The sequence below is a fragment of the Octopus bimaculoides genome, chromosome 7 (assembly GCF_046866305.1).
Source record: "Octopus bimaculoides isolate indiv1 chromosome 7, ASM4686630v1, whole genome shotgun sequence".
Lineage (NCBI taxonomy): Eukaryota > Metazoa > Mollusca > Cephalopoda > Octopoda > Octopodidae > Octopus > Octopus bimaculoides.
Window position 1 is genome coordinate 22990128 of NC_142934.1, and position 16802 is coordinate 23006929.

The 16802-nt window shown below is 32.6% G+C and overlaps 5 non-coding genes across 5 annotated transcripts; all 5 read left to right on the plus strand.

Moving 5' to 3' along the window:
• The first annotated feature begins 7497 nt into the window (after window positions 1–7497).
• Window positions 7498–7569, plus strand: Trnam-cau (transfer RNA methionine (anticodon CAU)). Its single transcript has one exon. It is a non-coding gene; the product is annotated as a tRNA-Met (tRNA).
• A 1018-nt stretch (window positions 7570–8587) lies between these two features.
• Trnam-cau (transfer RNA methionine (anticodon CAU)) lies at window positions 8588–8659 on the plus strand. Its single transcript has one exon. It is a non-coding gene; the product is annotated as a tRNA-Met (tRNA).
• A 998-nt stretch (window positions 8660–9657) lies between these two features.
• On the plus strand, window positions 9658–9729 carry Trnam-cau (transfer RNA methionine (anticodon CAU)). The gene has a single exon. It is a non-coding gene; the product is annotated as a tRNA-Met (tRNA).
• Window positions 9730–10733: 1004 nt separating this feature from the next.
• Window positions 10734–10805, plus strand: Trnam-cau (transfer RNA methionine (anticodon CAU)). Its single transcript has one exon. It is a non-coding gene; the product is annotated as a tRNA-Met (tRNA).
• A 5261-nt stretch (window positions 10806–16066) lies between these two features.
• On the plus strand, window positions 16067–16138 carry Trnam-cau (transfer RNA methionine (anticodon CAU)). The gene has a single exon. It is a non-coding gene; the product is annotated as a tRNA-Met (tRNA).
• Window positions 16139–16802: the final 664 nt, after the last annotated feature.

Below are 16802 nucleotides of genomic sequence, written 5' to 3' on the forward strand. Positions count from 1 at the left end.
TTTTTCTTTTCATCAAATACTCAAATATTTATGTAGTTCAATATTCAATAACTAAAAGGAAAATCATTATTATATATAAAAAGATATATATAATATATATATATATATATATACATATATATATATATATATATATATATGAAGGTACACACACACACATTGGATCCATACGTAACAAATTCACCCCGTAGTTGATGAAATCAAACAATAATATTTCTTAATAGATGATTGTTAGCGATAGAATCAATATTAGTATGAATAGGCAATCTTTATATCCAACTTAACGTGCAGTATTCGCCTTGGCAGGTCTTCTCATACAGATGATACATGGTGCATAAAAGCACACACATATATATCGGTAGATGTCTATCACACATGTCACTTAGTAGAGATGTTCAGTGGTTGTGTACTAGATTCATAATATTCATCTTTTGCAGTGTAAATTGTTGGAGGTTTATAACATACTGATTTTTGTAGTGCATAAACACAAGAAATTTCCAGTTTTTAGGAATAGATATAAAGACAAAATGATATAGAGGCCCGTAGATAGAATCGACGCTCTGCTGAATAATTTCAAGTTCATTCAAAGTCATTCTAGAGTAATTTTTAATTATTTCGGAAATACAAACCTCAACTAGAAAGGTCAAGACTAAAAGTTTCTCACGAAATCCCAAACAAACAGCAAGAACGAGGTGGCCCCATAACAGCAAATAAAGTAGATAGTTGGCACATTGCCTTATCCATCGATCCATCCATACGTATATACATTTACATATATTTTGTGTGTGTGTGTGGTATACTTTGGTCAAACGTGAATGAAAACTACACAGAATCGACATAACTGTAGCACCAATACGTCTTACAATAGAAAATTGCACAAATTATGATTACATAAATTCTCGCTTTCTGCAATTCTTGTAGGGAAATTTACCAACAATCAATAATACGTAATATATACGCGTTTGATCCCATGAAGCAGAGTGGCGCAGTGGGAGCGTGCTGGGCCCATAACCCAAAGGTCCGTAGATCGAAACTACGCTCTGCTATCGTTTCGAAAATTTTCTTTCTTTTTTATTTTTTTTTCATCAAATACTCAAATATTTATGTAGTTCAATATTCAATAACTAAAAGGAAAATCATTATTATATATAAAAAGATATATATAATATATATATATATATATATATATATATATATATATATATATATATATATATATACATATATATATATATATATATATATATATATATATATATATAAAGGTACACACACACACATTGGATCCATACGTAAAAAAATCACCCCGTAGTTGATGAAATCAAACAATAATATTTCTTAATAGATGATTGTTAGCGATAGAATCAATATTAGTATGAAAAGGCAATCTTTATATCCAACTTAACGTGCAGTATTCGCCTTGGCAGGTCTTCTCATACAGATGATACATGGTGCATAAAAGCACACACATATATATCGGTAGATGTCTATCACACATGTCACTTCGTAGAGATGTTCAGTGGTTGTGTACTAGACTCATAATATTCATCTTTTGCAGTGTAAATTGTTGGAGGTTTATAACATACTGATTTTTGTAGTGCATAAACACAAGAAATTTCCAGTTTTTAGGAATAGATATAAAGACAAAATGATATAGAGGCCCGTAGATAGAATCGACGCTCTGCTGAATAATTTCAAGTTCATTCAAAGTCATTCTAGAGTAATTTTTAATTATTTCGGAAATACAAACCTCAACTAGAAAGGTCAAGACTAAAAGTTTCTCACGAAATCTCAAACAAACAGCAAGAACGAGGTGGCCCCATAACAGCAAATAAAGTAGATAGTTGGCACATTGCCTTATCCATCGATCCATCCATACGTATATACATTTACATATATTTTGTGTGTGTGTGTGGTATACTTTGGTCAAACGTGAATGAAAACTACACAGAATCGACATAACTGTAGCACCAATACGTCTTACAATAGAAAATCGCACAAATTATGATTACATAAATTCTCGCTTTCTGCAATTCTTGTAGGGAAATTTACCAACAATCAATAATATGTAATATATACGCCTTTAATCCCATGAAGCAGAGTGGCGCAGTGGAAGTGTGCTGGGCCCATAACCCAGAGGTCCGTAGATCGAAACTACGCTCTGCTATCTTTTCGAAAATTTTCTTTCTTTTTTTTTTTTTCTTCATCAAATACTCAAATATTTATGTAGTTCAATATTCAATACCTAAAAGGAAAATCATTATTTCGTCGGAAATATCAAAATACTGGTGTTATTACTGAGAACTATCTACAGGAATAAATTAAGGACATTAAATATAAAGATAAGCATCGAATGAGCAGAAATTTCACAGAATCATTGGAGAAATCGTACAATTTTTTAATTTTTTGTTAAAGAACGTTATACGTCAGAAAAAGAAATAACATTAAACGGTGTATGGAACCTTACAAAAACCAATAATGTGTTATATATACGGTCAACGCCATTCGGAAGCAGAGTGGCGCAGTGGAAGCATGCTGGGCCCATAACCCAGAGATCCGTAGATCGAAACTAAGCTCTGCTAATTACCGCTTTTTTCTTTTTTTCTCTCTCTCTTTTATCAAATAATATTGATAAATATTTTACATGAAAAAGGCGGCGAGCTGGCAGAATCATTAGCAAGCCGGGCATCATGATCCGTCTTCGCGTTGTCAGTTCAAATTCCGCCTAGGTTGACTTTGCCTTTCATCCTCTCGAGGTCAATAAAATAAAAGTGCCGATGGACAATGTTAAGAAAAAAAACAAAAAAAAAACAAAGATGAAAAGTACCCCCGCGCCTCCATAAAAAAATAACACCAAAGACAAACAAAAACCCACAACCACAACATACACACACACAAACCACAAACTTACTCAGTTATCTCAAATAAAGAACGCATCAAAAACAAAGATAACCAAAAACCCGCATTCACACCGCGCACACACAAAACACGAACATCCTACTCATTTGCCCCAAACAAATCCAATCCACAGTTAATCCATTCATACAAGACATATCACCACCAGCAGCACCCGGATAAAAAAAACCACCCTTGCTAAACATACAAACAGAAATTCACGTGTCACCCCATATTTAGCCCGTCCACACCCAAACACCAACGAACTCAAAAGAAAATGCAATGTTCTTTTTCAGTTCGGCAAAGAGACCTATAGAATAAGTACTAGGCTTACAAGGAAAAAGTCATGGGGTTGATTTGCTCGACTAAAGGTGGTGCCCCAGCAAGGCCGCAGTCAAATTACTGAAACAAGTAAAATGATATATATATAAAAGTTATATATATATATATATATATGTATATATATATATATATATGTATATATATATATGTATATATATATATATATATATATATATATATATATATATATATATATATATATATATATATATATATATATATATATATATATAAAGGTACACACACACACATTGGATCCATACGTAAACATTTCACGCCGTAGTTGATGAAATCAAACAATAATATTTCTTAATAGATGATTGTTAGCGATAGAATCAATATTAGTATGAAAAGGCAATCTTTATATCCAACTTGACGTGCAGTATTCGCCTTGGCAGGTCTTCTCATACAGATGATACATGGTACATAAAAGCACACACATATATATCGGTAGATGTCTATCACACATGTCACTTAGTAGAGATGTTCAGTGGTTGTGTACTAGACTCATAATATTCATCTTTTGCAGTGTAAATTGTTGGAGGTTTATAACATACTGATTTTTGTAGTGCATAAACACAAGAAATTTCCAGTTTTTAGGAATAGATATAAAGACAAAATGATATAGAGGCCCGTAGATAGAATCGACGCTCTGCTGAATAATTTCAAGTTCATTCAAAGTCATTCTAGAGTAATTTTTAATTATTTCGGAAATACAAACCTCAACTAGAAAGGTCAAGACTAAAAGTTTCCCACGAAATCCCAAACAAGCAGCAAAAACGAGGTGGCCCCATAACAGCAAATAAAGTAGATAGTTGGCACATTGCCTTATCCATCGATCCATCCATATGCATATACATTTACATATATTTTGTGTGTGTGTGTGTGTGTGTGTGGTATACTTTGGTCAAACGTGAATGAAAACTACACAGAATCGACATAACTGTAGCACCAATACGTCTTACAATAGAAAATCGCACAAATTATGATTACATAAATTCTCGATTTCTGCAATTCTTGTAGGGAAATTTACCAACAATCAATAATATGTAATATATACGCCTTTAATCCCATGAAGCAGAGTGGCGCAGTGGAAGCGTGCTGGGCCCATAACCCAGAGGTCCGTAGATCGAAACTACGCTCTGCTATCCTTTCGAAAATTTTCTTTCTTTTTTTTTTTTTTCATCAAATACTCAAATATTTATGTAGTTCAATATTCAATAACTAAAAGGAAAATCATTATTATATATAAAAAGATATATATAATATATATATATATATATATATATATATATATATATATATAAAGGTACACACACACACATTGGATCCATACGTAAAAAATTCACCCCGTAGTTGATGAAATCAAACAATAATATTTCTTAATAGATGATTGTTAGCGATAGAATCAATATTAGTATGAAAAGGCAATCTTTATATCCAACTTAACGTGCAGTATTCGCCTTGGCAGGTCTTCTCATACAGATGATACATGGTGCATAAAAGCACACACATATATATCGGTAGATGTCTATCACACATGTCACTTCGTAGAGATGTTCAGTGGTTGTGTACTAGACTCATAATATTCATCTTTTGCAGTGTAAATTGTTGGAGGTTTATAACATACTGATTTTTGTAGTGCATAAACACAAGAAATTTCCAGTTTTTAGGAATAGATATAAAGACAAAATGATATAGAGGCCCGTAGATAGAATCGACGCTCTGCTGAATAATTTCAAGTTCATTCAAAGTCATTCTAGAGTAATTTTTAATTATTTCGGAAATACAAACCTCAACTAGAAAGGTCAAGACTAAAAGTTTCTCACGAAATCTCAAACAAACAGCAAGAACGAGGTGGCCCCATAACAGCAAATAAAGTAGATAGTTGGCACATTGCCTTATCCATCGATCCATCCATACGTATATACATTTACATATATTTTGTGTGTGTGTGTGGTATACTTTGGTCAAACGTGAATGAAAACTACACAGAATCGACATAACTGTAGCACCAATACGTCTTACAATAGAAAATCGCACAAATTATGATTACATAAATTCTCGCTTTCTGCAATTCTTGTAGGGAAATTTACCAACAATCAATAAAATGTAATATATACGCCTTTAATCCCATGAAGCAGAGTGGCGCAGTGGAAGCGTGCTGGGCCCATAACCCAGAGGTCCGTAGATCGAAACTACGCTCTGCTATCTTTTCGAAAATTTTCTTTCTTTTTTTTTTTTTCTTCATCAAATACTCAAATATTTATGTAGTTCAATATTCAATACCTAAAAGGAAAATCATTATTTCGTCGGAAATATCAAAATACTGGTGTTATTACTGAGAACTATCTACAGGAATAAATTAAGGACATTAAATATAAAGATAAGCATCGAATGAGCAGAAATTTCACAGAATCATTGGAGAAATCGTACAATTTTTTAATTTTTTGTTAAAGAACGTTATACGTCAGAAAAAGAAATAACATTAAACGGTGTATGGAACCTTACAAAAACCAATAATGTGTTATATATACGGTCAACGCCATTCGGAAGCAGAGTGGCGCAGTGGAAGCATGCTGGGCCCATAACCCAGAGATCCGTAGATCGAAACTAAGCTCTGCTAATTACCGCTTTTTTCTTTTTTTCTCTCTCTCTTTTATCAAATAATATTGATAAATATTTTACATGAAAAAGGCGGCGAGCTGGCAGAATCATTAGCAAGCCGGGCATCATGATCCGTCTTCGCGTTCTCAGTTCAAATTCCGCCTAGGTTGACTTTGCCTTTCATCCTCTCGAGGTCAATAAAATAAAAGTGCCGATGGACAATGTTAAGAAAAAAAACAAAAAAAAACAAAGATGAAAAGTACCCCCGCGCTTCCATAAAAAAATAACACCAAAGACAAACAAAAACCCACAACCACAACATACACACACACAAACCACAAACTTACTCAGTTATCTCAAATAAAGAACGCATCAAAAACAAAGATAACCAAAAACCCGCATTCACACCGCGCACACACAAAACACGAACATCCTACTCATTTGCCCCAAACAAATCCAATCCACAGTTAATCCATTCATACAAGACATATCACCACCAGCAGCACCCGGATAAAAAAAACCACCCTTGCTAAACATACAAACAGAAATTCACGTGTCACCCCATATTTAGCCCGTCCAAACCCAAACACCAACGAACTCAAAAGACAATGCAATGGTCTTTTTCAGTTCGGCAAAGAGACCTATAGAATAAGTACTAGGCTTACAAGGAAAAAGTCATGGGGTTGATTTGCTCGACTAAAGGTGGTGCCCCAGCAAGGCCGCAGTCAAATTACTGAAACAAGTAAAAAGATATATATATAAAAGTTATATATATATATATATATATATATATATATATATATATAAAGGTACACACACACACATTGGATCCATACGTAAACATTTCACGCCGTAGTTGATGAAATCAAACAATAATATTTCTTAATAGATGATTGTTAGCGATAGAATCAATATTAGTATGAAAAGGCAATCTTTATATCCAACTTGACGTGCAGTATTCGCCTTGGCAGGTCTTCTCATACAGATGATACATGGTACATAAAAGCACACACATATATATCGGTAGATGTCTATCACACATGTCACTTAGTAGAGATGTTCAGTGGTTGTGTACTAGACTCATAATATTCATCTTTTGCAGTGTAAATTGTTGGAGGTTTATAACATACTGATTTTTGTAGTGCATAAACACAAGAAATTTCCAGTTTTTAGGAATAGATATAAAGACAAAATGATATAGAGGCCCGTAGATAGAATCGACGCTCTGCTGAATAATTTCAAGTTCATTCAAAGTCATTCTAGAGTAATTTTTAATTATTTCGGAAATACAAACCTCAACTAGAAAGGTCAAGACTAAAAGTTTCCCACGAAATCCCAAACAAGCAGCAAAAACGAGGTGGCCCCATAACAGCAAATAAAGTAGATAGTTGGCACATTGCCTTATCCATCGATCCATCCATATGCATATACATTTACATATATTTTGTGTGTGTGTGTGTGTGTGTGTGTGTGGTATACTTTGGTCAAACGTGAATGAAAACTACACAGAATCGACATAACTGTAGCACCAATACGTCTTACAATAGAAAATCGCACAAATTATGATTACATAAATTCTCGATTTCTGCAATTCTTGTAGGGAAATTTACCAACAATCAATAATATGTAATATATACGCCTTTAATCCCATGAAGCAGAGTGGCGCAGTGGAAGCGTGCTGGGCCCATAACCCAGAGGTCCGTAGATCGAAACTACGCTCTGCTATCTTTTCGAAAATTTTCTTTCTTTTTTTTTTTTTTTCATCAAATACTCAAATATTTATGTAGTTCAATATTCAATAACTAAAAGGAAAATCATTATTATATATAAAAAGATATATATAATATATATATATATATATATATATATATATATATATATATATATATATATATATATATATATATATAAAGGTACACACACACACATTGGATCCATACGTAAAAAATTCACCCCGTAGTTGATGAAATCAAACAATAATATTTCTTAATAGATGATTGTTAGCGATAGAATCAATATTAGTATGAAAAGGCAATCTTTATATCCAACTTAACGTGCAGTATTCGCCTTGGCAGGTCTTCTCATACAGATGATACATGGTGCATAAAAGCACACACATATATATCGGTAGATGTCTATCACACATGTCACTTAGTAGAGATGTTCAGTGGTTGTGTACTAGACTCATAATATTCATCTTTTGCAGTGTAAATTGTTGGAGGTTTATAACACTGATTTTTGTAGTGCATAAACACAAGAAATTTCCAGTTTTTAGGAATAGATATAAAGACAAAATGATATAGAGGCCCGTAGATAGAATCGACGCTCTGCTGAATAATTTCAAGTTCATTCAAAGTCATTCTAGAGTAATTTTTAATTATTTCGGAAATACAAACCTCAACTAGAAAGGTCAAGACTAAAAGTTTCTCACGAAATCTCAAACAAACAGCAAGAACGAGGTGGCCCCATAACAGCAAATAAAGTAGATAGTTGGCACATTGCCTTATCCATCGATCCATCCATACGTATATACATTTACATATATTTTGTGTGTGTGTGTGTGGTATACTTTGGTCAAACGTGAATGAAAACTACACAGAATCGACATAACTGTAGCACCAATACGTCTTACAATAGAAAATCGCACAAATTATGATTACATAAATTCTCGCTTTCTGCAATTCTTGTAGGGAAATTTACCAACAATCAATAAAATGTAATGTATACGCCTTTAATCCCATGAAGCAGAGTGGCGCAGTGGAAGCGTGCTGGGCCCATAACCCAGAGGTCCGTAGATCGAAACTACGCTCTGCTAACTTTTCGAAAATTTTCTTTCTTTTTTTTTTTTTTCATCAAATACTCAAATATTTATGTAGTTCAATATTCAATAACTAAAAGGAAAATCATTATTATACATAAAAAGATATATATAATATATATATATATATATATATATATATATATATAAAGGTACACACACACACATTGGATCCATACGTAAAAAATTCACCCCGTAGTTGATGAAATCAAACAATAATATTTCTTAATAGATGATTGTTAGCGATAGAATCAATATTAGTATGAAAAGGCAATCTTTATATCCAACTTGACAGTGCAGTATTCGCCTTGGCAGGTCTTCTCATACAGATGATACATGGTACATAAAAGCACACACATATATATCGGTAGATGTCTATCACACATGTCACTTAGTAGAGATGTTCAGTGGTTGTGTACTAGACTCATAATATTCATCTTTTGCAGTGTAAATTGTTGGAGGTCTATAACATACTGATTTTTGTAGTGCATAAACACAAGAAATTTCCAGTTTTTAGGAATAGATATAAAGACAAAATGATATAGAGGCCCGTAGATAGAATCGACGCTCTGCTGAATAATTTCAAGTTCATTCAAAGTCATTCTAGAGTAATTTTTAATTATTTCGGAAATACAAACCTCAACTAGAAAGGTCAAGACTAAAAGTTTCCCACGAAATCCCAAACAAGCAGCAAAAACGAGGTGGCCCCATAACAGCAAATAAAGTAGATAGTTGGCACATTGCCTTATCCATCGATCCATCCATATGCATATACATTTACATATATTTTGTGTGTGTGTGTCTGTGTGTGTGTGGTATACTTTGGTCAAACGTGAATGAAAACTACACAGAATCGACATAACTGTAGCACCAATACGTCTTACAATAGAAAATCGCACAAATTATGATTACATAAATTCTCGATTTCTGCAATTCTTGTAGGGAAATTTACCAACAATCAATAATATGTAATATATACGCCTTTAATCCCATGAAGCAGAGTGGCGCAGTGGAAGCGTGCTGGGCCCATAACCCAGAGGTCCGTAGATCGAAACTACGCTCTGCTATCTTTTCGAAAATTTTCTTTCTTTTTTTTTTTTTTTCATCAAATACTCAAATATTTATGTAGTTCAATATTCAATAACTAAAAGGAAAATCATTATTATATATAAAAAGATATATATAATATATATATATATATATATATATATATATACATATATATATATATATATAAAGGTACACACACACACATTGGATCCATACGTAAAAAATTCACCCCGTAGTTGATGAAATCAAACAGTAATATTTCTTAATAGATGATTGTTAGCGATAGAATCAATATTAGTATGAAAAGGCAATCTTTATATCCAACTTAACGTGCAGTATTCGCCTTGGCAGGTCTTCTCATACAGATGATACATGGTGCATAAAAGCACACACATATATATCGGTAGATGTCTATCACACATGTCACTTAGTAGAGATGTTCAGTGGTTGTGTACTAGACTCATAATATTCATCTTTTGCAGTGTAAATTGTTGGAGGTTTATAACATACTGATTTTTGTAGTGCATAAACACAAGAAATTTCCAGTTTTTAGGAATAGATATAAAGACAAAATGATATAGAGGCCCGTAGATAGAATCGACGCTCTGCTGAATAATTTCAAGTTCATTCAAAGTCATTCTAGAGTAATTTTTAATTATTTCGGAAATACAAACCTCAACTAGAAAGGTCAAGACTAAAAGTTTCTCACGAAATCTCAAACAAACAGCAAGAACGAGGTGGCCCCATAACAGCAAATAAAGTAGATAGTTGGCACATTGCCTTATCCATCGATCCATCCATACGTATATACATTTACATATATTTTGTGTGTGTGTGTGTGGTATACTTTGGTCAAACGTGAATGAAAACTACACAGAATCGACATAACTGTAGCACCAATACGACTTACAATAGAAAATCGCACAAATTATGATTACATAAATTCTCGCTTTCTGCAATTCTTGTAGGGAAATTTACCAACAATCAATAAAATGTAATGTATACGCCTTTAATCCCATGAAGCAGAGTGGCGCAGTGGAAGCGTGCTGGGCCCATAACCCAGAGGTCCGTAGATCGAAACTACGCTCTGCTAACTTTTCGAAAATTTTCTTTCTTTTTTTTTTTTTTCATCAAATACTCAAATATTTATGTAGTTCAATATTCAATAACTAAAAGGAAAATCATTATTATATATAAAAAGATATATATAATATATATATATATATATATATATATATATATATATATATAAAGGTACACACACACACATTGGATCCATACGTAAAAAATTCACCCCGTAGTTGATGAAATCAAACAATAATATTTCTTAATAGATGATTGTTAGCGATAGAATCAATATTAGTATGAAAAGGCAATCTTTATATCCAACTTAACGTGCAGTATTCGCCTTGGCAGGTCTTCTCATACAGATGATACATGGTGCATAAAAGCACACACATATATATCGGTAGATGTCTATCACACATGTCACTTAGTAGAGATGTTCAGTGGTTGTGTACTAGACTCATAATATTCATCTTTTGCAGTGTAAATTGTTGGAGGTTTATAACATACTGATTTTTGTAGTGCATAAACACAAGAAATTTCCAGTTTTTAGGAATAGATATAAAGACAAAATGATATAGAGGCCCGTAGATAGAATCGACGCTCTGCTGAATAATTTCAAGTTCATTCAAAGTCATTCTAGAGTAATTTTTAATTATTTCGGAAATACAAACCTCAACTAGAAAGGTCAAGACTAAAAGTTTCTCACGAAATCTCAAACAAACAGCAAGAACGAGGTGGCCCCATAACAGCAAATAAAGTAGATAGTTGGCACATTGCCTTATCCATCGATCCATCCATACGTATATACATTTACATATATTTTGTGTGTGTGTGTGTGGTATACTTTGGTCAAACGTGAATGAAAACTACACAGAATCGACATAACTGTAGCACCAATACGACTTACAATAGAAAATCGCACAAATTATGATTACATAAATTCTCGCTTTCTGCAATTCTTGTAGGGAAATTTACCAACAATCAATAAAATGTAATGTATACGCCTTTAATCCCATGAAGCAGAGTGGCGCAGTGGAAGCGTGCTGAGCCCATAACCCAGAGGTCCGTAGATCGAAACTACGCTCTGCTAACTTTTCGAAAATTTTCTTTCTTTTTTTTTTTTTTCATCAAATACTCAAATATTTATGTAGTTCAATATTCAATAACTAAAAGGAAAATCATTATTATGTATAAAAAGATATATATAATATATATATATATATATATATATATATATATATATATATAAAGGTACACACACACACATTGGATCCATACGTAAAAAATTCACCCCGTAGTTGATGAAATCAAACAATAATATTTCTTAATAGATGATTGTTAGCGATAGAATCAATATTAGTATGAAAAGGCAATCTTTATATCCAACTTAACGTGCAGTATTCGCCTTGGCAGGTCTTCTCATACTGATGATACATGGTGCATAAAAGCACACACATATATATCGGTAGATGTCTATCACACATGTCACTTAGTAGAGATGTTCAGTGGTTGTGTACTAGACTCATAATATTCATCTTTTGCAGTGTAAATTGTTGGAGGTTTATAACATACTGATTTTTGTAGTGCATAAACACAAGAAATTTCCAGTTTTTAGGAATAGATATAAAGACAAAATGATATAGAGGCCCGTAGATAGAATCGACGCTCTGCTGAATAATTTCAAGTTCATTCAAAGTCATTCTAGAGTAATTTTTAATTATTTCGGAAATACAAACCTCAACTAGAAAGGTCAAGACTAAAAGTTTCTCACGAAATCTCAAACAAACAGCAAGAACGAGGTGGCCCCATAACAGCAAATAAAGTAGATAGTTGGCACATTGCCTTATCCATCGATCCATCCATACGTATATACATTTACATATATTTTGTGTGTGTGTGTGTGGTATACTTTGGTCAAACGTGAATGAAAACTACACAGAATCGACATAACTGTAGCACCAATACGACTTACAATAGAAAATCGCACAAATTATGATTACATAAATTCTCGCTTTCTGCAATTGTTGTAGGGAAATTTACCAACAATCAATAAAATGTAATGTATACGCCTTTAATCCCATGAAGCAGAGTGGCGCAGTGGAAGCGTGCTGGGCCCATAACTCAGAGGTCCGTAGATCGAAACTACGCTCTGCTAACTTTTCGAAAATTTTCATTCTTTTTTTTTTTTTTCATCAAATACTCAAATATTTATGTAGTTCAATATTCAATAACTAAAAGGAAAATCATTATTATATATAAAAAGATATATATAATATATATATATATATATATATATATATATATATATATATATAAAGGTACACACACACACATTGGATCCATACGTAAAAAATTCACCCCGTAGTTGATGAAATCAAACAATAATATTTCTTAATAGATGATTGTTAGCGATAGAATCAATATTAGTATGAAAAGGCAATCTTTATATCCAACTTAACGTGCAGTATTCGCCTTGGCAGGTCTTCTCATACAGATGATACATGGTGCATAAAAGCACACACATATATATCGGTAGATGTCTATCACACATGTCACTTAGTAGAGATGTTCAGTGGTTGTGTACTAGACTCATAATATTCATCTTTTGCAGTGTAAATTGTTGGAGGTTTATAACATACTGATTTTTGTAGTGCATAAACACAAGAAATTTCCAGTTTTTAGGAATAGATATAAAGACAAAATGATATAGAGGCCCGTAGATAGAATCGACGCTCTGCTGAATAATTTCAAGTTCATTCAAAGTCATTCTAGAGTAATTTTTAATTATTTCGGAAATACAAACCTCAACTAGAAAGGTCAAGACTAAAAGTTTCTCACGAAATCTCAAACAAACAGCAAGAACGAGGTGGCCCCATAACAGCAAATAAAGTAGATAGTTGGCACATTGCCTTATCCATCGATCCATCCATACGGATATACATTTACATATATTTTGTGTGTGTGTGTGGTATACTTTGTTCAAACGTGAATGAAAACTACACAGAATCGACATAACTGTAGCACCAATACGTCTTACAATAGAAAATCGCACAAATTATGATTACATAAATTCTCGATTTCTGCAATTCTTGTAGGGAAATTTACCAACAATCAATAATATGTAATATATACGCCTTTAATCCCATGAAGCAGAGTGGCGTAGTGGAAGCGTGCTGGGCCCATAACCCAGAGGTCCGTAGATCGAAACTACGCTCTGCTAACTTTTCGAAAATTTTCTTTCTTTTTTTTTTTTTCATCAAATACTCAAATATTTATGTAGTTCAATATTCAATAACTAAAAGGAAAATCATTATTATATATAAAAAGATATATATAATATATATATATATATATATATATATATATATATATATATATATATATATATAAAGGTACACACACACACATTGGATCCATACGTAAAAAATTCACCCCGTAGTTGATGAAATCAAACAATAATATTTCTTAATAGATGATTGTTAGCGATAGAATCAATATTAGTATGAAAAGGCAATCTTTATATCCAACTTGACGTGCAGTATTCGCCTTGGCAGGTCTTCTCATACAGATGATACATGGTACATAAAAGCACACACATATATATCGGTAGATGTCTATCACACATGTCACTTAGTAGAGATGTTCAGTGGTTGTGTACTAGACTCATAATATTCATCTTGTGCAGTGTAAATTGTTGGAGGTTTATAACATACTGATTTTTGTAGTGCATAAACACAAGAAATTTCCAGTTTTTAGGAATAGATATAAAGACAAAATGATATAGAGGCCCGTAGATAGAATCGACGCTCTGCTGAATAATTTCAAGTTCATTCAAAGTCATTCTAGAGTAATTTTTAATTATTTCGGAAATACAAACCTCAACTAGAAAGGTCAAGACTAAAAGTTTCCCACGAAATCCCAAACAAGCAGCAAAAACGAGGTGGCCCCATAACAGCAAATAAAGTAGATAGTTGGCACATTGCCTTATCCATCGATCCATCCATATGCATATACATTTACATATATTTTGTGTGTGTGTGTGGTATACTTTGGTCAAACGTGAATGAAAACTACACAGAATCGACATAACTGTAGCACCAATACGTCTTACAATAGAAAATCGCACAAATTATGATTACATAAATTCTCGCTTTCTGTAATTCTTGTAGGGAAATTTACCAACAATCAATAATATGTAATATATATGCCTTTAATCCCATGAAGCAGAGTGGCGCAGTGGAAGCGGGCTGGGCCCATAACCCAGAGGTCCGTAGATCGAAACTACGCTCTGTTATCTTTTCGAAAATTTTCTTTGTTTTTTTTTTTTTTTCATCAAATACTCAAATATTTATGTAGTTCAATATTCAATAACTAAAAGGAAAATCATTATTATATATAAAAAGATATATATAATATATATATATATATATATATATATATATATATATATATAAAGGTACACACACACACATTGGATCCATACGTAAAAAATTCACCCCGTAGTTGATGAAATCAAACAATAATATTTCTTAATAGATGATTGTTAGCGATAGAATCAATATTAGTATGAAAAGGCAATCTTTATATCCAACTTAACGTGCAGTATTCGCCTTGGCAGGTCTTCTCATACAGATGATACATGGTGCATAAAAGCACACACATATATATCGGTAGATGTCTATCACACATGTCACTTAGTAGAGATGTTCAGTGGTTGTGTACTAGACTCATAATATTCATCTTTTGCAGTGTAAATTGTTGGAGGTTTATAACACTGATTTTTGTAGTGCATAAACACAAGAAATTTCCAGTTTTTAGGAATAGATATAAAGACAAAATGATATAGAGGCCCGTAGATAGAATCGACGCTCTGCTGAATAATTTCAAGTTCATTCAAAATCATTCTAGAGTAATTTTTAATTATTTCGGAGATACAAACCTCAACTAGAAAGGTCAAGACTAAAAGTTTCTCACGAAATCTCAAACAAACAGCAAGAACGAGGTGGCCCCATAACAGCAAATAAAGTAGATAGTTGGCACATTGCCTTATCCATCGATCCATCCATACGTATATACATTTACATATATTTTGTGTGTGTGTGTGTGGTATACTTTGGTCAAACGTGAATGAAAACTACACAGAATCGACATAACTGTAGCACCAATACGACTTACAATAGAAAATCGCACAAATTATGATTACATAAATTCTCGCTTTCTGCAATTCTTGTAGGGAAATTTACCAACAATCAATAAAATGTAATGTATACGCCTTTAATCCCATGAAGCAGAGTGGCGCAGTGGAAGCGTGCTGGGCCCATAACCCAGAGGTCCGTAGATCGAAACTACGCTCTGCTAACTTTTCGAAAATTTTCATTCTTTTTTTTTTTTTTCATCAAATACTCAAATATTTATGTAGTTCAATATTCAATAACTAAAAGGAAAATCATTATTATATATAAAAAGATATATATAATATATATATATATATATATATATATATATATATATATATATATATATATATATATATATATATATATATATAAAGGTACACACACACACATTGGATCCATACGTAAAAAATTCACCCCGTAGTTGATGAAATCAAACAATAATATTTCTTAATAGATGATTGTTAGCGATAGAATCAATATTAGTATGAAAAGGCAATCTTTATATCCAACTTAACGTGCAGTATTTGCCTTGGCAGGTCTTCTCATACAGATGATACATGGTGCATAAAAGCACACACATATATATCGGTAGATGTCTATCACACATGTCACTTAGTAGAGATGTTCAGTGGTTGTGTACTAGACTCATAATATTCATCTTTTGCAGTGTAAATTGTTGGAGGTTTATAACATACTGATTTTTGTAGTGCATAAACACAAGAAATTTCCAGTTTTTAGGAATAGATATAAAGACAAAATGATATAGAGGCCCGTAGATAGAATCGACGCTCTGCTGAATAATTTCAAGTTCATTCAAAGTCATTCTAGAGTAATTTTTAATTATT